We start from the raw sequence: 17,086 nt of genomic DNA on the forward strand, positions 1-17,086 counted from the left end.
AGTGCTATTCAGTGCTGTTAAATATACTTTGGACTGTCCTGTGTTTAAGAAAATGCGTGCTTGTTGCACATTTCAGGAAATGCTTATAATACATAGTTTTCCACTTCTGTTTTCTTTGAGAAAGTCTTACTGGAGCTAATGTCTGAGGTTGTTGCTTTATTAGTTCACTACTTGTCAATTCTTTAGAGATGTTATTATACCTCACTTTAGCTGTTCAAAGAGTCATGGCATCCTCACAGATTTTCCTTTTGTAAATCCAGGCACGTTATACTATTCATCGGAGTTCCCCACACTACAATAGCAGTAGCATCAACCTTTTTGATTCTTTTGGCAGAATCTTTGCTTTTGAGCTACAGCCATTAAAAGTAACAGCCAACGGCATGCTGCACATATCACAGACTAAATACAGTACTGAATGATGAGCAAGCTCATACGTACAGCCAGCAGAGCGTGATGCTGTCTCATTTTTGCTACTTTGTCAGTTGGGGTAAAGGAAGAAGAAGCATGCTTACTGGGAACAAGTAAGAAAAGCTCAGAAACTTGCTTGAAGGTAGTTGCAACTCACATAGCCCAGGCGAAGAAGAGGATCCATACATGTAGTGTTGCTTTTGGTGATATGTCCCTCTCGGATGATTCTAAATTATTGGCTGAAGCCATACCACGTCCTCTGAGCAGGGGGGAAAAAATGAAACTGCAACCTCCAGAGAAGTCTGGCTTTTCCAGACAGTGACAAAGAAGTTTCACAAGCCTGGTCTAATAATCTCACAGCCCTCGGTAGATCAGATGCTTTAATCATTAGTTATTCATATTAGTAAGCAAGTGGACTAGCGTGAGAAATGTCTCTGCATTCTTGCAGTTAGCCCCCTAAATAGCCTGATACAACTGAACTCTTTCCCCTAAACACCAATCTTCTGACTGTTTCAAGCCATGTGTGCAGGGACATGCATATTCCGTCTGAAATGAATGCAAAGCCGTACACAGATCACTCATCGATTTGGTGGTGGTGCTGTGGGAGAATAACATTTTATAACTCTTTAGTTACAGAAAGTTTCCCGGCCTCGGTAGTGTCAGCGTGAGTCATTAGTTATTCATATTAATAATCGAGCTGTGGAATGCGGAAGGCTTGTCAGCTGCCTTGTCACAACCAGCTACATTGCAAGCACCCTGTTGCTGCTGCAGCTCGGGGCCCCTCTGGTTTGAAAACAGGGTGAATGTACAGAAGAAAAATGTCATTCCAGCTCTCTTTTTACCCTGCAAATGAAAGGTTTTAAGTAGATTTCTACTGGCATCGGAAGAGGTTTCAGTCATGATGAGCCGTATGAGTCACACATTCTTACAGCATCTTCTAGCCTCTGCAGCAGAGATACTGGAGCTCTAGCAAGAAGCTGCTAACTGCTCCCCTGGCTCCTTCTGAACTAGCATTTCCTTTGGAGCAAAGGAAGCAATATTGGTAGAATAACAAGAATGATCTTCCTGCATTTAGTCAGCTTTTTTTCTAACTCGCCCAAATGTTTGTTTGCTATTTTATCTGCAGTACAGGAAGACTTATTGAGGAAATTTTGTTCATTTGATAAGGTAATGAAGAGTGAACCCTGTGGGGCAGTGCTTGAAGTACTAATGCCCAGCCAGCCTGTAGCAGAGTTCCGGAGACAATAGGAGCTATACCGAGGCACCATATTTAAGTAGTGTCAGGGAAGCTAGTAAAACACTAAAGACCAAGGGCCAAATTCTCTGCGGGCATGAATTGCTGAAGCGCTGTTACAGGTAGTAGAGCTGTGCAAGTTTACACTAGCAGGGAATTTAGCTCCAACACATTGTGTGCATAGCGAGAGTGTCCAACTGTGCATTATTATTCATTATTTATCTTAGCGTAACCCCTAGGGGCCCCAGTCTGGGCCAGGAGCCCATTGTTCTAAATGTTGCCTCGATACCTTGGACCAGATTCTGATCTCAGCTATTCTGGTATATATCCAGAGTAAGTGAGATCAAAATGGCCCACTAACTGTGCGTTAGGAAAGTTTGGGCAACAGTTCTTCAGTTGAGTTAGAAAGTGACTGTTTCATAATCACCAAAGAATAAAGCATTTAAACATGAAAGCCTATGAGAGTTTTCCAAACTTTCTTTTTTTGCTTCTTCCTCTTCTTAAATGAACTTCAGACAATTTAAAATACTTCACAAAAGTGCTGTTTAGGGCCTCGGGGCAAGAAAAATAATCATTCCTCTGGATGAATTGTTCTCACCCATATTTCTCAATAGTGTTTACACAGACTAGTCATTAGAAATGTCCAAAATAGTCTTATTTTTCCCGCCAAAATTTATTGCACTTTCTCTCTTAAGTGAAATTATGAGGTAAAAGGGAAAATAACAAGTTGTTTTGTGCCATGAATTTACTTTATCAGTCCATGCAGTCCTCTCAGAAGGAAATCCATAACTCTTTTTTAGCGTGATACTATGTGAAAATTGGGAAAAAAAGAGGGGAGTGGGGAAGCAAAACAATTGTTCCACCGTCTGTGAACAGTGACAGACTTAGAAAGCCTGACATATTAATTTAATGTGGTACACCACAAAGGATATGGCCCTTTTTCTATCGCACCACACCAGGTCCTCTCTTGTGCCACTAGGTAAAGAAATGAAGACTGTATTGAAACTTCTGCTGGAGCATCATGCATGCTGAACACATTAAAATATTTGTCAGGACTACTTCTAAGAAGTGCCTTATTTTCCTAGTGGTATGATTTCAGTGTAAGTTTGGGGTGGATGGCAGGAGTTTACGGGAAGAGTACTCCTAAGGGTCTTGCTAAACTGCAGCCAGCAGAAAGCAGTCAACCCATCTTTCTGTCGAATATGGGATTATATCATCAAGGCTCTTATGTTGTAGTTTGTGTCTGTTCCTCCTGCGTAACCCCCTATTATTGTGAAGGTTTTCTCTCCTCTAGAAACATTCCAGTCAGGTTGTATCAATGAGGTCACAGCAATGATATTTTTGGAGCAGGGAGAACATGAAAACGAATTCCCTCGGAGTTTCTTGTGGTTAAATAACATACAAAATAAGAAATAGGGATTTGAAAGCTGTTTCCTTGCATTCTTGGAGTAAAAAACATGTTACTATTACCTAATGCAGCCTAATAATTTTGCTTGTTATGAAAAAGAGAATCACAAGTCTTGTTGTACAGGTTTTTAGGAAGATGCATGTAACATGGAGTGTAATATTTTGGAAGCATAGGTTATATCTCCTCATCTTCCCTTTGTTGTGAGGTCTGGCTAGTTATTTCCATATATGGAAGAGGTTGCTTCTGGATTTTGTCTCTTTGTTTTTTAGTTAAGGCACTTTAAAGCTTGTGGATAGGTGCAATTCTCTTAGAAAAGTACATGACTTGTTGCTGTCTTATTACTTATAATTTATATTATGGTAGTGTCCAGATTGGGACCCTTTTATTCTGAGTAATGTACAGAAATCTTACTGACCTTGCTCTAAATAGTTTGCAGTTAAGGCCCAGATCTTGAAAACACTTACACATGTGCTTATCTTTACGCATTAAAGTCCATGGCTCTGACTTGTCTTGCAGTTGGATCCAGGAAGTCAGTAGTTCTCCTTGGGTCAAAAGAGTCTGTCTAATCAGAAATTCTCTATTATCTGAGTCTAGATTAAGTGTATCCCCTGGTTATGACTCACTCAAAAGCTTCTCCGGTTAGAGGGTATGAGTCTTCCTTTCATCTGAATATTTGTTTCTAAAATATTTTGGACTAATGGTGGTATAATAGCTTCTCCAACACCTACCATAAAAGCAGGTTATCTGAATAGCTTTCTTGATATCGCTCTTTGAATCTAGATGTTGAATGATATATGTGGCATGGCTTATACTTAGCAGTGTAAATAAACACACGCAGTGACTGCAGTCAAGGGTACTATTCATGGTAATAATCACCGGCCTTAGTGGTGTTTCCATGATCAGACTTTTAGTTCTAATATAGTTTTGGTGCATGTATACATTTGGGGATTGCACATTTGTGAGAATAGCCACATGCAAAGTTGATTTCCAGTATGAAGCATTCAACACTGTAACAAACATTTCCTGTAAGGATGGCCATGCAATAAAACAAAGAAAAGAAAAAACTCTGAAGAATGGATGGCATAGCATCCAACCTACAAAGTAGTCTATGGACTTCTGAGACAATCTGCTAATATTTGGGGTCCCTTGAGTGTTAAGATATGTTTCCTATTCCAAACTCTGCTTCCCTCCCAAATGCTGATCTCTGCATGGCTCATCTGTGGGGGTGTTGATCCTTAGAGAATTTTCAGAAGGGAAAGAAATAAATGAACACAGTGATGATGTCAGCCCACTAGAACCCAGTATATTATTCAGAGGATTCATATATTGTAAATATTGGAAATATCTCTGTAGAAAAGACATTTTTTTCCTCTGAGAGATATACAGCATCTGACTTTAAATTAATATTAATTTGGAAAACTCTATTCCTCCTCTTGCCCAGGTCAGTGACTTTTTTTGCAGGTGAGTAAAACAATTATATTTTCAAAATAGAAAAAAATACACATTGCCACTGAGTGGTGAGGAGAGAGAAAGACAGTTCTAGTTCTTTGCAGACTGTCAGAACTGTAACAAAAAGTTGACGAGTGTGAGCACTATAGAGTTGGTAGTGTATCTTGTGAAAAGGAAGTTGAACTAAAGAATCTCATAAAAACCACGGTGTAATAAAAGAAAAAGTGTACACAATGTCTGATTTACACAGCCTCCCCTCTGTGTTAGACTCATTTTATCTATCTATCTATCTATCTATCTATCTATCTATCTATCCACACACACACGAGTGAGTGACTCTGTGTGTGTGTGTGCATGTGTGTGTTTATTTAAAAGGCTTGTATAACATTGAGAAACCAGAACACTGGAATCACTGAGAAGAAACAGGTAAAGTATCTTGAATAAAAGATTAATAATAAAATAAAAGATTAATTTTCTGGTTAGTAAGACTGAAAGATCATATACTGGGCCTGGACACTAAATTCAGTGTCTAAGCAAGCCGTAAAAGAAGTGATGTGCTGTGGTGGCAGGGTTAGACAGGATTCACGAGCCAGTGGATATGACTGATTTACAGATACCCAAGACTGTCTCACTCTTTATCCTTTCACCAACAGTGCCCCTGGGTTACATTTCAACCAGAGAACCAGACTCTAGCTCTGATGTACTTGTCCAATGGGAAGTAAAGATATCTAATATATATATATATATATATATATATATATATATATATATATATATATATATATATATATATATATATATATATATATTGCCAATACGTACAACATTAATGCAAGAGAAGTTGCATTATTTTGACAGATCCAAAACCTGGAGGAGCATCGCACAGTTTCATTGCCAATCAGAGGTGGTGCTAGCTCATTGGGGGCCTTAACCAGGAATATTTTTGGCTCCCATCCCCCCCAACACTTACTAAAAAAAGCAAATAGGGGCCCCCTTCAGCTGCTCAAGGCCCTAAGCAATTGTTTAGTCTGCCTAGGCCTAGTGCTGGCTGTGTGGCCAATGTGTCGTCCTGTATTGGTTCTACACAGCAAAGTTTCAGTACTAATTGACCATAATAAGAACAATATGCTCATGTTTAAATGACATTTATAATCCTATGATGTTGGCAAGTTCATGGTGGTGAAAGGTAAATTAAGTATTTTATTATGAAGCGGAAGCAGACATTCTCTTTAGCCTATTATCTTTGAAGAGGGAATCTACAACTAAACATGGGAGAGAAATTACTATTGATTTATGTATAAATGGACATAATTGCTGTTAAAACTTAAGTGGAACCACTACTGAGGAATCTGTGAAGCTATATTCTCTGTGTCTAGCCTCGTCTTTGAAATCTCCACTATAAAACATTATGGAACCATATTACCAGTTGGGGATCAGGGAACTCATCATGATCTGGCCCCCATCATGCCCATACTCCACAGCTGGTGCCAGTACACGCTCTGGATGTTCAGGGGTTTGGGAGGGGCTGAAATTTCCTGTGCTGGGGCAATCCCCATCAGCCTGCTAGGGCTATTTCAAGGCACCCCTGTACTGCTCCGGTGGCATAAAGGTAGCTTGGCAAGAGAAGAGGAATCAGGCCTTTTGAATGCTCACTTTAAATACAAAGATACAGCACTGGAGTACATCTACTGGGGGAATGGAAATCCTTTTTCTTCACAGAGGGTGGACCATGGTTATAATTTGAAAACTAACTGTAAAAATGGCATCATGTCATCTACATCTATCTCTCAAAAATTTTCAGATCAAATTTGCTCAGTTTATAGTAATAGAAGGGGATATTTCTAATGGCCAGCCCTGCAAAAACAACTTGCCCTGAAAACACAACAAAGTCAAGCTGAGTTTTTTCTGGCTCCTGTTTCATTGAAAAGCAACAAAGATTCTGCAGTCAGAACTGAGTTAACAATTCAGATGAACTAGAACAGAACCTGGCTCACCCACCCATAGCTGTGTTGGCCTGCAGCTGTAACACCAGAATGAGAAACTAAAGCAAGCAACTTTGACTGAATAGGAAAGCAAATCAGTGTTGAATAAAAAGGTATACACATCACTGAATGTAACCGCATTTTAAATTTGAGTCCTACCAAATCCCTCAGTATCCACTGTGAAGCTGCAGGCCTCAAAGTAGGATTTTGGTTTCAATTAAGCTGTGTGAAATTACTGGTGCAATTAATATGTTAGCATAAGGCTCCTAATATTAACAAAGTATTCTCTAGGATTTCAAAGTGCAGTCAGAGCTAGTGACATACCACACAATCCCTTCGCTGAAGCCTTCAGATTTTATACAACTTTGTGTATTGCAATTTGAAAATCTATAAGTTTATTCAGAGTGAGGTCTGATTTTTTTTTCAAAATTACAGACACACCTCCAGTCCTTACTCTTTATGGTGAGGAGGAGCACATTGCACATTGTGAAACAAGTCCTCAAGCTGATCTAAATTCATGTGTATCCGAGAAGCTATACCAGAAATAATTTTTCAAAGAATGTGTTGTTAGCCTCTGGAACTCATTGCTACTGGATACTTTTGGGGTCAACGGTTTAACAGGATTTGTAAAAGGACTGGACAGTTATATGGATAACAGTATTCAGACTTAAAATAGCGAGACTTAAAAGAACAGGAGCTTTGGAAGTGTTATAATCCCTCCCCCTTCCCCCCCCCCCATGTTTCAGGGCATAAGCCAACCTCTACTGATTGATGGGTAGGAAGAAATTTTCTCTTGTAGGCAGGTTATTCCAAAATTGCCTTCTGCAGGATTACTACGCTTTCCTCTCTGGAGCTAGCCACTGTCAGAGCCAGGATACTGGACTAGATGTACCTCAGGTCTAATTCAGTAAACAATTCCTATGTTCCTATGACAAGCCACAAGCACATATTACACTAATGCCCTCGCCACCACCTCCCTTCTGATCTTATGAGTGTATATAATATGTATATGGAGCTGTGACAAACTAATATAACTCTCATAAAGGCCTGTAGTAATTTGGTATCTCCCCTGTATTTGATAGCTTCAGACTTGTCTGAACAAGTATCTGTCTAGCCCCTAGAAGAGCACCATATACAGCAGATTTACCTCTGTTAAATTGAGAGTTAGAGCTGGAAATGAGGCTAGAAATTTCTGGGTTGCCAATATAAAGTCTTCAAAATAAATGACTTTTCTTCCACATTGGTCCCAGCAGGATAAATTACAGGTTTAAGTACAAGATATTTATTAGTGTAAAACATAGAATTCGCTATGAAACTGGATGCAGATATTTGAAATATCCTAAAATGGCATTAGTAGATTTGATCATAAGTCTGAGAAAGTAGAGAACACTTGGAGTTGCTACCCTCACAGGAATGCTTCCAGTTCATCCTTCATACCATCTTCAGTGCTTACCACTTCTGCTTGTGAGGAAAGCTGTGTGAAATTTGTCAGTTTCACTTCACAGAGACTTGTGAAACCATGTCCTATGGTTTTGATCTATCTGGGTTTTTTACCCCATATATTTAGTTTTGAGTTTCAAATTCCAGTGAACCCAAAACTCACTCTGAATAGTTTAGAGGGTTTTTTTCTTTTTGGTTCTGATTTCATGCTGAAGTCATGAAATGATCATGATTTTGAGACACACTCGTAGTCTGTCCTCAGGTTTGGTTGTGACTGGGCTAAGATACAGCTGAAAGATGTGCATCTCAAAGCAAATCTTTCCATGAATGTGGTCTGAGTTTAAGGAAACCAGAAATCAGCTGGATTACATATGATTTGCTGCAAACATTTCAGCCAACCCATCCTTGTCAACCCATTGACCCTATCAGACCCTTGACCCTTTAATTTGCCCTTTTATGGTCTTTAAAGGGGAGAGCTGTCCATCTGTTAAAATATTTTTAAAGCTACAAGTACAGTCCCCAAATATGCAACAGATGCACAAGTTCCCCTTATGACAAATATATTACACATTCTAAATCCTGGTCACACCCTCATCTCTCATTGCATTTTAACTGCTTGTATGGTGCACACCTGTGGTGTTCAGGCAAAGCATGTGGCTTTGGGATAGTCATACATTCATAGTAGTTTTCAAATTATTTTGCACTTTTTAAAAAACATATATAAAGAGGTCTATATCAACAAACAATGATAAAGCTTCATGCACAAACCTAAATTACTTTATAGTCAGATAACACAGCTTCTGTTAGCATGTTGAGCTTAGTATGAAGCATGTAGTTTCACACCATTTTCAATGTGCATATGAGCTTTTTCACCTCTTAATGGATATGTCTGTATTTATACTTTGCACATCAAAGAGTAACATGTTGAAAAGTTACTCCTGGCGTAATTCTTAGCATGCAGTCCTGTCCTCACTGAAGTTAATGACAAGACTCCCACTGACTAAAGTGGGGCCAAGTTTTTGCCCTTTAATCTTATAGTAACTATATATAAAAACCTGAAGAAAAAAATCAAAGGTGGGAACAAGGCTAATTGTGAACCTCTGAGGGTCTACCAGTGGAGCCTAGAGAATTGTCACTAAGCCACAGATGTCTTGAACTGGTGAAAATGGGATTGTCAGAATTGGAAGGTTGCTGGGGTGTGTGTGTGGGGGGGGCGTTAATCCATAACATCTTTGCCCTAAACAATTACACATAACATATGTTATACAGCAAGTTTAAGAGTAACTTTTTCCTACTCGTAGTTATTGGATTATATTTTAAAAGTTAAAGAGAAGAAAAGTTACTAAGTGACTGGCCTGATATGGTGGTGGTCCTGAACTAAACGGTGTGAGCATTGTAGGAGTCTTGATATGAGCCTTTCTTTATCACATATCATCCTCTAGACATACATAGAAATCCCACTGACATAAGTATGAGCTCTACACAAAAGAGCAAGGTGAGGATATGGTCCTTTAACATTTACAACAGGAATTTTGTGAGTGCAACTTTAAGTTCTGTCCCTATTGCATATTGCCATATAGAGAACGCTGAAATGTGAATACATATTGCCCCTAGGCCATAAGAAGGGCAACTGAGTGTTACAATACAGTCACTAGATAATATCAGGCTTTTGTAAAGTGTTACTGGGTTTTTTTTTGTTTTTTGTTTTAAGGCCTGCATGTAAATATTTCTGATTTTGCTTAAACTGGGTGTAACAAAATTCATAGCCCGAGGAGCAAAACCAACAACAAGCTGTGACTGTGGGCTGCCAAATCCGTGTGAAGAATTTATAAAGCCCTGGACTTGTGTGGTGGTAGGAACACTGCTGTAAATGGAGATATAACCTGATTTAACGAGAACACTTACATCTGAACTAAATGCTGGAAGTCTAGCCAGACAGTAGAGACATATGCTTTCAGGAGGGTTAAGTGAATTTGTTGCCTTTCAAAGCTGACAGATAGATAACAGTGTCATCTTATCCCTAGAACAAGTATCGCACGGGGGGGCAGCAATGCAAACGTCCCTCCATCCACCTGCTAGTGCACCTTAATAGCCAGGCCTTCAGGGACCGCCTCGAGGAGCAAATGGGTACTATAGTCTACATGCCCATTCATGTTTTTGGCCTTTATGTTGAGACTGCATAAAGTAATAATGAGTGGTGGGTGTTTAATGTTGGACACCAGCCCATTGAAACCAGCGCTGTGGATGGTCCAGTGATTGGGGCACTGGTCTAGGCCTTGGGAGACCCAGCTTCAATTCCCTGCTCGACCACAGACTTTTTGTGTAACCTTAGGCAAGTCACTTAGTCTCTCTAGGCCTCAGGTCCCATCTGTAAAATGGGGATCATAGCACTGCCCTGCTTCACAGGGGTATTGTGAGTCTAAAGATTGTGAGGTACTTTGATTTCTACTGATGAGAAGTGCTATTTGAGAGTTAGGTATTATTGTATCATATACCAATAGTAACATATTTTGATCACCATTTGCCTAGGGTGCACTGCAGCACATAACCTGCAAGTGAGAAAGGTGAGTAACATCTCACTATCCAATCCCCTGAGCCATCTAGTCCTCTGCCCTCCCCCTCGCTCCCCCCCTCCCCCCGATTAAAAGGGTTAATCTCCCAAGCAAGTATGGGAAGTCTCCTGGTTACAGTATGTCAGGCTATCATGAAAACAGGAGATTAAGAAGGAGATCTCACATTTTCCTGTGTGAAGTTATGGGGTAAACTGTGAAAGCTTTATTGTGATAATCCGATCCTCTTGCTGCCTTGCAGTTCTTTGCTAAGCTCTCAGCTGCAGTAGATTGTTTTAATGAATGAAAATTCCCATTTGAAGTGTCTAAATCTATGCATGCCTGTTCTTCATGGTATGTTCAGTTCTGGAAGAAGTTTTTTCTTCTGTTTAGATTGCAGTAGTTGACAAGTGCTGTCTACTCATTTGGTTTTTACACTTGAAAGTTGTACTGGTAGGAGTGTGACTTTTTTTTTTACACAGAAATAATTATGCTCGTACAAGCCCTAGCATGGATGCAATTGTAATATACCATACTGTAATTAAAGTGCCATATACTGATATAGCTTTTTCTCCTTACTGTGTGGGCATAAACTATATCCATATATTCTTATAATTGCATCCACATCTGCAGGAGGGAGGGTGTTTACCACTTTAACTACACCAGTATAGCTAAAGCCATACAACCTCCCGGAGTGGACCCTGCTATATCTGTCTAAAGGTGCTTATTCTGGTTCTAGCTATATTGGTATAGTTAACGTGGTACAACTGTTCTGTGTAGTCAAGCCCAGATTCAAAACCCACTGATGTCAGTGGAAAGACTCCCATTGACTTCAGTCAGCTTTGGATCAGGCCTCTAGTGGGCAGCTCCCACCACGTAAAAGTCAGAGTGTTAACCACCCAAAATAAGGGTACAGTGCTAATGCAGCTCAATTCAGCAGTCTCTCATCCCGCAACTCTACAAACAAATGAGTGCAAAAGAAAAAGTAGAGAGGCTAATTCCTCTCCATTGTAGACGCTTGCCCCCTTCTCAGGAGCTACCTCTGAAGCAGTTTCGCTCCTTTTAATTGTGTTTGCCAGGGCCATTAAATAAAAATTCCATTGTATATATTGGAGATCACATTTCAGGCTGCCTGCTGACTGGAAGACTCCTTTTTACATGCTCATTAGACCAGCCTCCACCTGCTCCCTTTTTCTCTCTTACTCCCCCTGTTTCCATCTCTCTCCTATGAGAGTTTCATGCTTTCAGCATGCTCCAGCCCCCTGAGCCCTGCTTTGACTAAACGCAGCAGTTTAAGATCAAAAGCATTATTTAAACAGAAGCAGTTGGAGTTTTTTTTAGACTTTCATCTTCCCTTTCGGCTTTCAAAAAGCCCACTCCAGCCAAAGGGATTAGAAAATACAACAGGCCCACACTGCAGGCTGTTGCTCTGGATCAGCTTTGACAACCCCTGCTGTGTCACAGTGGATTAACCTAGTATCCTACAAGTTACAGGCCACACACTTTAAAACGAGAGTACAGTCTGATGGGTTCTTTTTTAAGTTCTGCAAAGATCTGCTAAGCCAGAATGCTGCCTATTTTCTGCTCTAAGCTTTTGTTATTAAGCATGCTGGGCATTATAAATTATTACTGGAAGTGTACTGGGCACAGGGCAGGCACGTCCATTTTTAATTGTCTGTGTCTTGCTGTCTGAATTTTCAATGTCCAGTCTTCATCCAGTTATTGGGCATCCTCGTCCACCCCTGATTTTGCATAACTGAATAGATAGACTCAGAGGGCAGATCCTCCACTGGTGTGAACTGGGATAACTGTTGAATGGAGCTAGGTGGGCATTTGGCATTTGTAAAGGCTGTCTTTTTAATAGAAACCATTGTGTTTGGTTTCACAACCATAAACTGAGTTAAAACAGCTTTTATTCCAGAGCAGAGGGAGTAACACCTGACAATATTATTCAGTGTATTTCCTGTTCTGTTTATGAGTTGTCCTCTCTGTGTCTCTGCAAAATTCTCCCATTGATTCTTTATTCACAAATTTCTTCAGCAAATAACTCTCTATTGTCAGATCATTGATTACATATGTTCACAATCCACATTAGGTTGGCTTTTACTTACTTAAGTCGTGTAGTATCATTTCTGTTCACCTATTGGTCAAGCTGACCAAGACAGTATGAACTGCCTATTTTACAGTCTCCTGTATAATCCATAATTTGGTTTTGGTGGGTAGTTGAGCATACGAGCTTAAAATTGTAGCTTTTTCTGAATGTTCATACTAGTTAAGCTTGTTTTCTCAAGTGACCTTGGAAAATGAACACAAAAAGGTCAGAAACATGGTTGAATTGAAATGTGCTTAAACATTTAAATGAGTATTCTTGGGGAAACCTTTACCACAGTTCCCTAACCTCAAATTCATTCTGAAATGATCTTTCTTTCTGAAGTAATTTTTTCCTTAACATTTCAGCTTCTTTTTTTGCCAGGATATTAATCACAAGTTTTGTTGTGTGAAATGTTAACAAAATTCTTATTTAAAAATGCCGCTCCTTGCACATCATTCACACTGCTGTTCAGGGAGGGGTTGAAATAAGAATCAACACAATAACCCACCTAAAACAAAACAAAACAAAAAAAACTGTTTGTCCTGTTTTAAGTGGTAGTTAATTTTGGTAATCTTCCCCTTCCCTATTATTTCCTTACAGATGAGATAAATTACTCTAACATTGAGTTTTTTCTACTATTTGCCCATTTCAGAGGTTCCTTCAGTAAATAATCCTGCACATTTCTAGTACCTGGGTATTGCGTTGTCAGGTTTGCTTGTATTACAGTCCAGTCAGGCACATGGAGACTAATATATCATTAGTTTAGGGTGACTAGATAGCAAGTGTGAAAAATCAGGACTGGTGGGGAGGGGTGATAGGTGCTTATTTAAAACAAAGCCCTAAATAGAGGGACTGTTCCTATTAAATTGGGTCATCTGGTTACCCTACAGTAGTTAGATAACTTGAGTCATAATCAAATCCTAAGTAGGTGGATCATGTCTTTGATATCCAAACAGTATGTATGAAAATAACTGCACTCATTTTTTTCTGTCATCAGAAACCAACACAGAAGCACATGAGTGTAAAGAATACAGCAAGAAGGGAAGATCTATTTTATTGTGTAGGTCTGATTTAATTGTTACATTGCAACATGCCAGGAGAAGTTCTGTTGGCCTCAATACAGTAACTTTGGTGTATACCATTCTCACTGAGTTCCGAAATTAGGCTCTCCATCTCCATTGGGATCTCCTCCCAACCAATTCTGACTGGCACTTTTTGGGGGCTGGAGGTGGAAACATATACGGCTGTTGGTATCTGATACACAGGTGTTTAAAGTTGCCTTTGCTAGCTAGCCAGCGTCAGTCACAATAATGGAATATAAGTAACTCCCACAGTTGCTGTATGGGGAGAGTAATCCATTGGCATTTAGCCATCTTTTAACAAGCTTGGTGATTGAATTAGGGCCACTGTTCTCAGCCCCATTTCACATACCTATTAAATTCTCTCCCTTTCTTCACGGATATTTTGATTACAATAAGATAGATACAGGTGATGAAATAAAGCAGTGCTTCCATGCCTAACAGCTGTTACAGCTCCCCTTTGTTTGGTATTTCTGCAATACATCTTGGGCTCTTTCAAGTTGGTACACAGAGTAAAAGAGAAAAGGGGATAGAGAAATAGGCCCCTGGCGGTGATGATGTTCAGTAGTTGGTTTTCCAAGTTCACAGCTGGCACATTCATCCACTACCTTTGTATGGTCCAGCTGTTTCGTTAGCCTTTCTGCTGAGTTTCGGACCCTGCGGTTCCAAATTGTGCATGCTCCAGAGGGCATCACTGGGTTCTGTGTTCCGATCGTCTTATCAATAAAAACAGCATGCTCCTGCATGTGTCTGAGGATGTTTTTTTGCTGGAAAGGTGGTAACCCTACTAGTGTCTCTTGTGATGCGCTAAGGCAATTCAGTCAGTGCAGAGACAGAAGTGATTCTAAAAAAAAAGTCAGAAAGATATTCTGACGTTCTTTCACATAAAATGCGTGCCAAGGAAATGAGAGATTTGGGTACTGATGAAATTTATAATGTAGAAGACAGACATTAACAAGGTTGTTGAGCCAAATGCTTGACTGAAGCAACATACGGAAGGTTATGTCTGTAAGATTCCAGGCTTTAGGATTTTCCCCTCTGTTAATCCATGCTGCAGTGGAAAATAAAAAAGAAGTTGAAATGTGTGGCTTTCAGTAAACAAATAATGTATGTACATTTTCAGTCATATTCTGTCCTGGGCCAACACTGAAGTCAACCACCAAGATAAAATTACTGTGAAGTGCCAGTCAGAAGCTGGCTCAGGGATTAGAGAGTGGCGTTCCTGTACCTGATACCTTGTAATCATTGCTGCTAAAGGATCTGTGCTTGGTACTTACTGTTTTAAGATAATTATCCTTTGTGGGAGTTGGGCAGTGTCCTTCTCCCTCTCCTTCGTGTTACCAAGACGCTTTGAGCGATGTTAGCCTACATCTCCAGCATTTTGCTACAGTAACTCATTTTGGCGATATTGCTAGAGAAGTTCTTTGTATTGGAATGTATTGAGATCTGCCTCAAGTACAGCAGATAATGACAACGTTGAATGTAAATATTCTCACCATGTTGGTAGTATGCTCATTCAGTACAAGGATGGCAGTACTGGGAAAGGCTCTTTTTATTAGAGCTGTGGAAAAGTTTTCATTAAAATATTTGCTGTTTTTTTCCTTGGTGGTTACTGAATCTCCAACATTTTGCTTCACTGGGAAATGTCAGGAGGCTGGTTGATTTTTGTTCAAAGGAAAGCATGAAAAAATGTGGAAATCCCCTTTCATGGAACTATGGGGTTGGTGAAATTTCAGACAGAAGCTCTCTCCTTTCTGGGGTGGGGAGGGAGGTAATTTAATTTGAATTCAGAAAAATCTAGTTTGTGTGCAAGAAAGGGGCATGTGAACTATCTGGTTTATCATGCACTGTATGTACCAATTTGGCCCAGTTTTTTGAGGCCCTACACCTAAGAGGATAGGAGGGTGTAAAAAGAGGAGATGGCTATCTACCTTGAGCTTGTGTAACAGATTACACACAGGATGTAATTTCTGGAAGCATCTTAAAGTAGCAGGGCAGTAGCATTCTCCCCATTTTCCAGTCAGAGAACTGACAGAGAGATTATGTGATTTACCCAAGGAAGTGTGTGGTAGAAGTGGGAACAGAACCTTAGTTTCTTGATGCACAGTTCAGTGTCTGAATATCCACAAGACCATCCGTCTTCTGTGCTTTGAATTTTACATTTCCTAGAGTGACTATTCCCACCAGAAACCTAATTTAGAGTTATACTCATCCCAGAAGGGTACAGAAATTTAGAAGCCCAATCACAACTGAGCAACAGAACTCAAAAAGCAAGGCATAAATTAATGGAAATTCATGAAAATGTTGTCCAATAATTTTGAACAGATATATTTTTTTAAAACTGAGGGCTGTTTGTGGACATTCTTCAAACAGGAAAAGAAGGAACACTTGCTGAAAAAATTATTCATTACATATTATTTGCTCAGCTCTTCTGGAAGTATTTAAAATATCATATACAGGAAAAATAACTCACTAGGGTTTTCTTTGGACTGGCTTAAAAACATCACATTTTCCCACCAGTCAAAATGGCTTCTGCTGGCCTTCCTGAGCCTCTTGAGCACATGGGATAGGCTCAGTCAATCAGAAAAGCCAGACATGTTATGTGACTTCAAGCATGCCATGAAAATGAACCAAGCCAGCTAAAAAGTGCACCACTAAAAGATGCACTGAAATTTTCAAGAAATCAGGAGGTGTAGGTGGTCCTTGGGGGGTGGGTGGGGACAGAAGCAACTAGGCACAAGTTTGATATTTTTTTCTGACATGAAAAATTTCAAAGAAAAACTTTGCTTTAGGGCAAAATGTTCCCCTCAGAAGCACAGAGCTACTACAGTGATGGGCATTTTGGAAAAAGCCTTAAAGATCAAGATTTCTGCTGCAGCCCTCCAAGACATACTCTGCAGTGGTAGAATTCAGCTTTCCATTGCTAATTTAACACCGGTTCTGAGAGAAGACTATGTAATTGAAATCTGGAGCATGAATCTGAAAAGCAAATTTTGCTCCCGGTAAGACTAGGCAGTACATAAAGGATAAGTGTTGGCCATGTGATCACTGGACCCTGGGCAAAAAAGGTATTTCCCTTTGCTCATATCTGACTTCTGAATAGAAATCCATGCTTGCCGTACTTTGCCCATGTGCTTAAGTGCTCATGTAGATACGAAAGAATTGTAACTAAGAAAGGCTAAATGACCGCCAATAGACACACACAATCCCGCAACCCGAGTAGCAAAGCTTGGTGCAGGGGGTTCCAAAAGGCTGGGGAGGAGAGAGACGGAAAGGGGCCTCAGGAAGAGCTGAGCCACAGCCCTGGCAAAGCCATAGTCGCTGCTGCTGGACTTCTGCTCTCTGGGACCAACCGTTAATGCATCTGCATAGTCAACCTGTCCTGCCCCCAAACCCCACTATGTAACGATGCAGAGGGAGCCTTTGTGGAATTGGCTTCATAGCA

General features: G+C 40.0%; 1 protein-coding gene and 1 long non-coding RNA gene across 7 annotated transcripts in view; both read left to right on the plus strand.

The window, feature by feature from the left end:
• The window catches only part of RUNX1 (RUNX family transcription factor 1), a 210,648-nt gene that overhangs the window by 498 nt on the left and 193,064 nt on the right, over positions 1-17,086 (plus strand). The window lies entirely within an intron of this gene.
• Positions 10-13,654, plus strand: LOC140917876 (uncharacterized). Its single transcript, XR_012161030.1, has 4 exons — positions 10-4,511; positions 9,364-9,416; positions 10,451-10,485; positions 13,560-13,654. It is a non-coding gene; the product is annotated as an uncharacterized LOC140917876 (long non-coding RNA).

This window comes from Lepidochelys kempii, chromosome 1 (assembly GCF_965140285.1).
Source record: "Lepidochelys kempii isolate rLepKem1 chromosome 1, rLepKem1.hap1, whole genome shotgun sequence".
Taxonomy (NCBI): Eukaryota; Metazoa; Chordata; order Testudines; family Cheloniidae; genus Lepidochelys; species Lepidochelys kempii.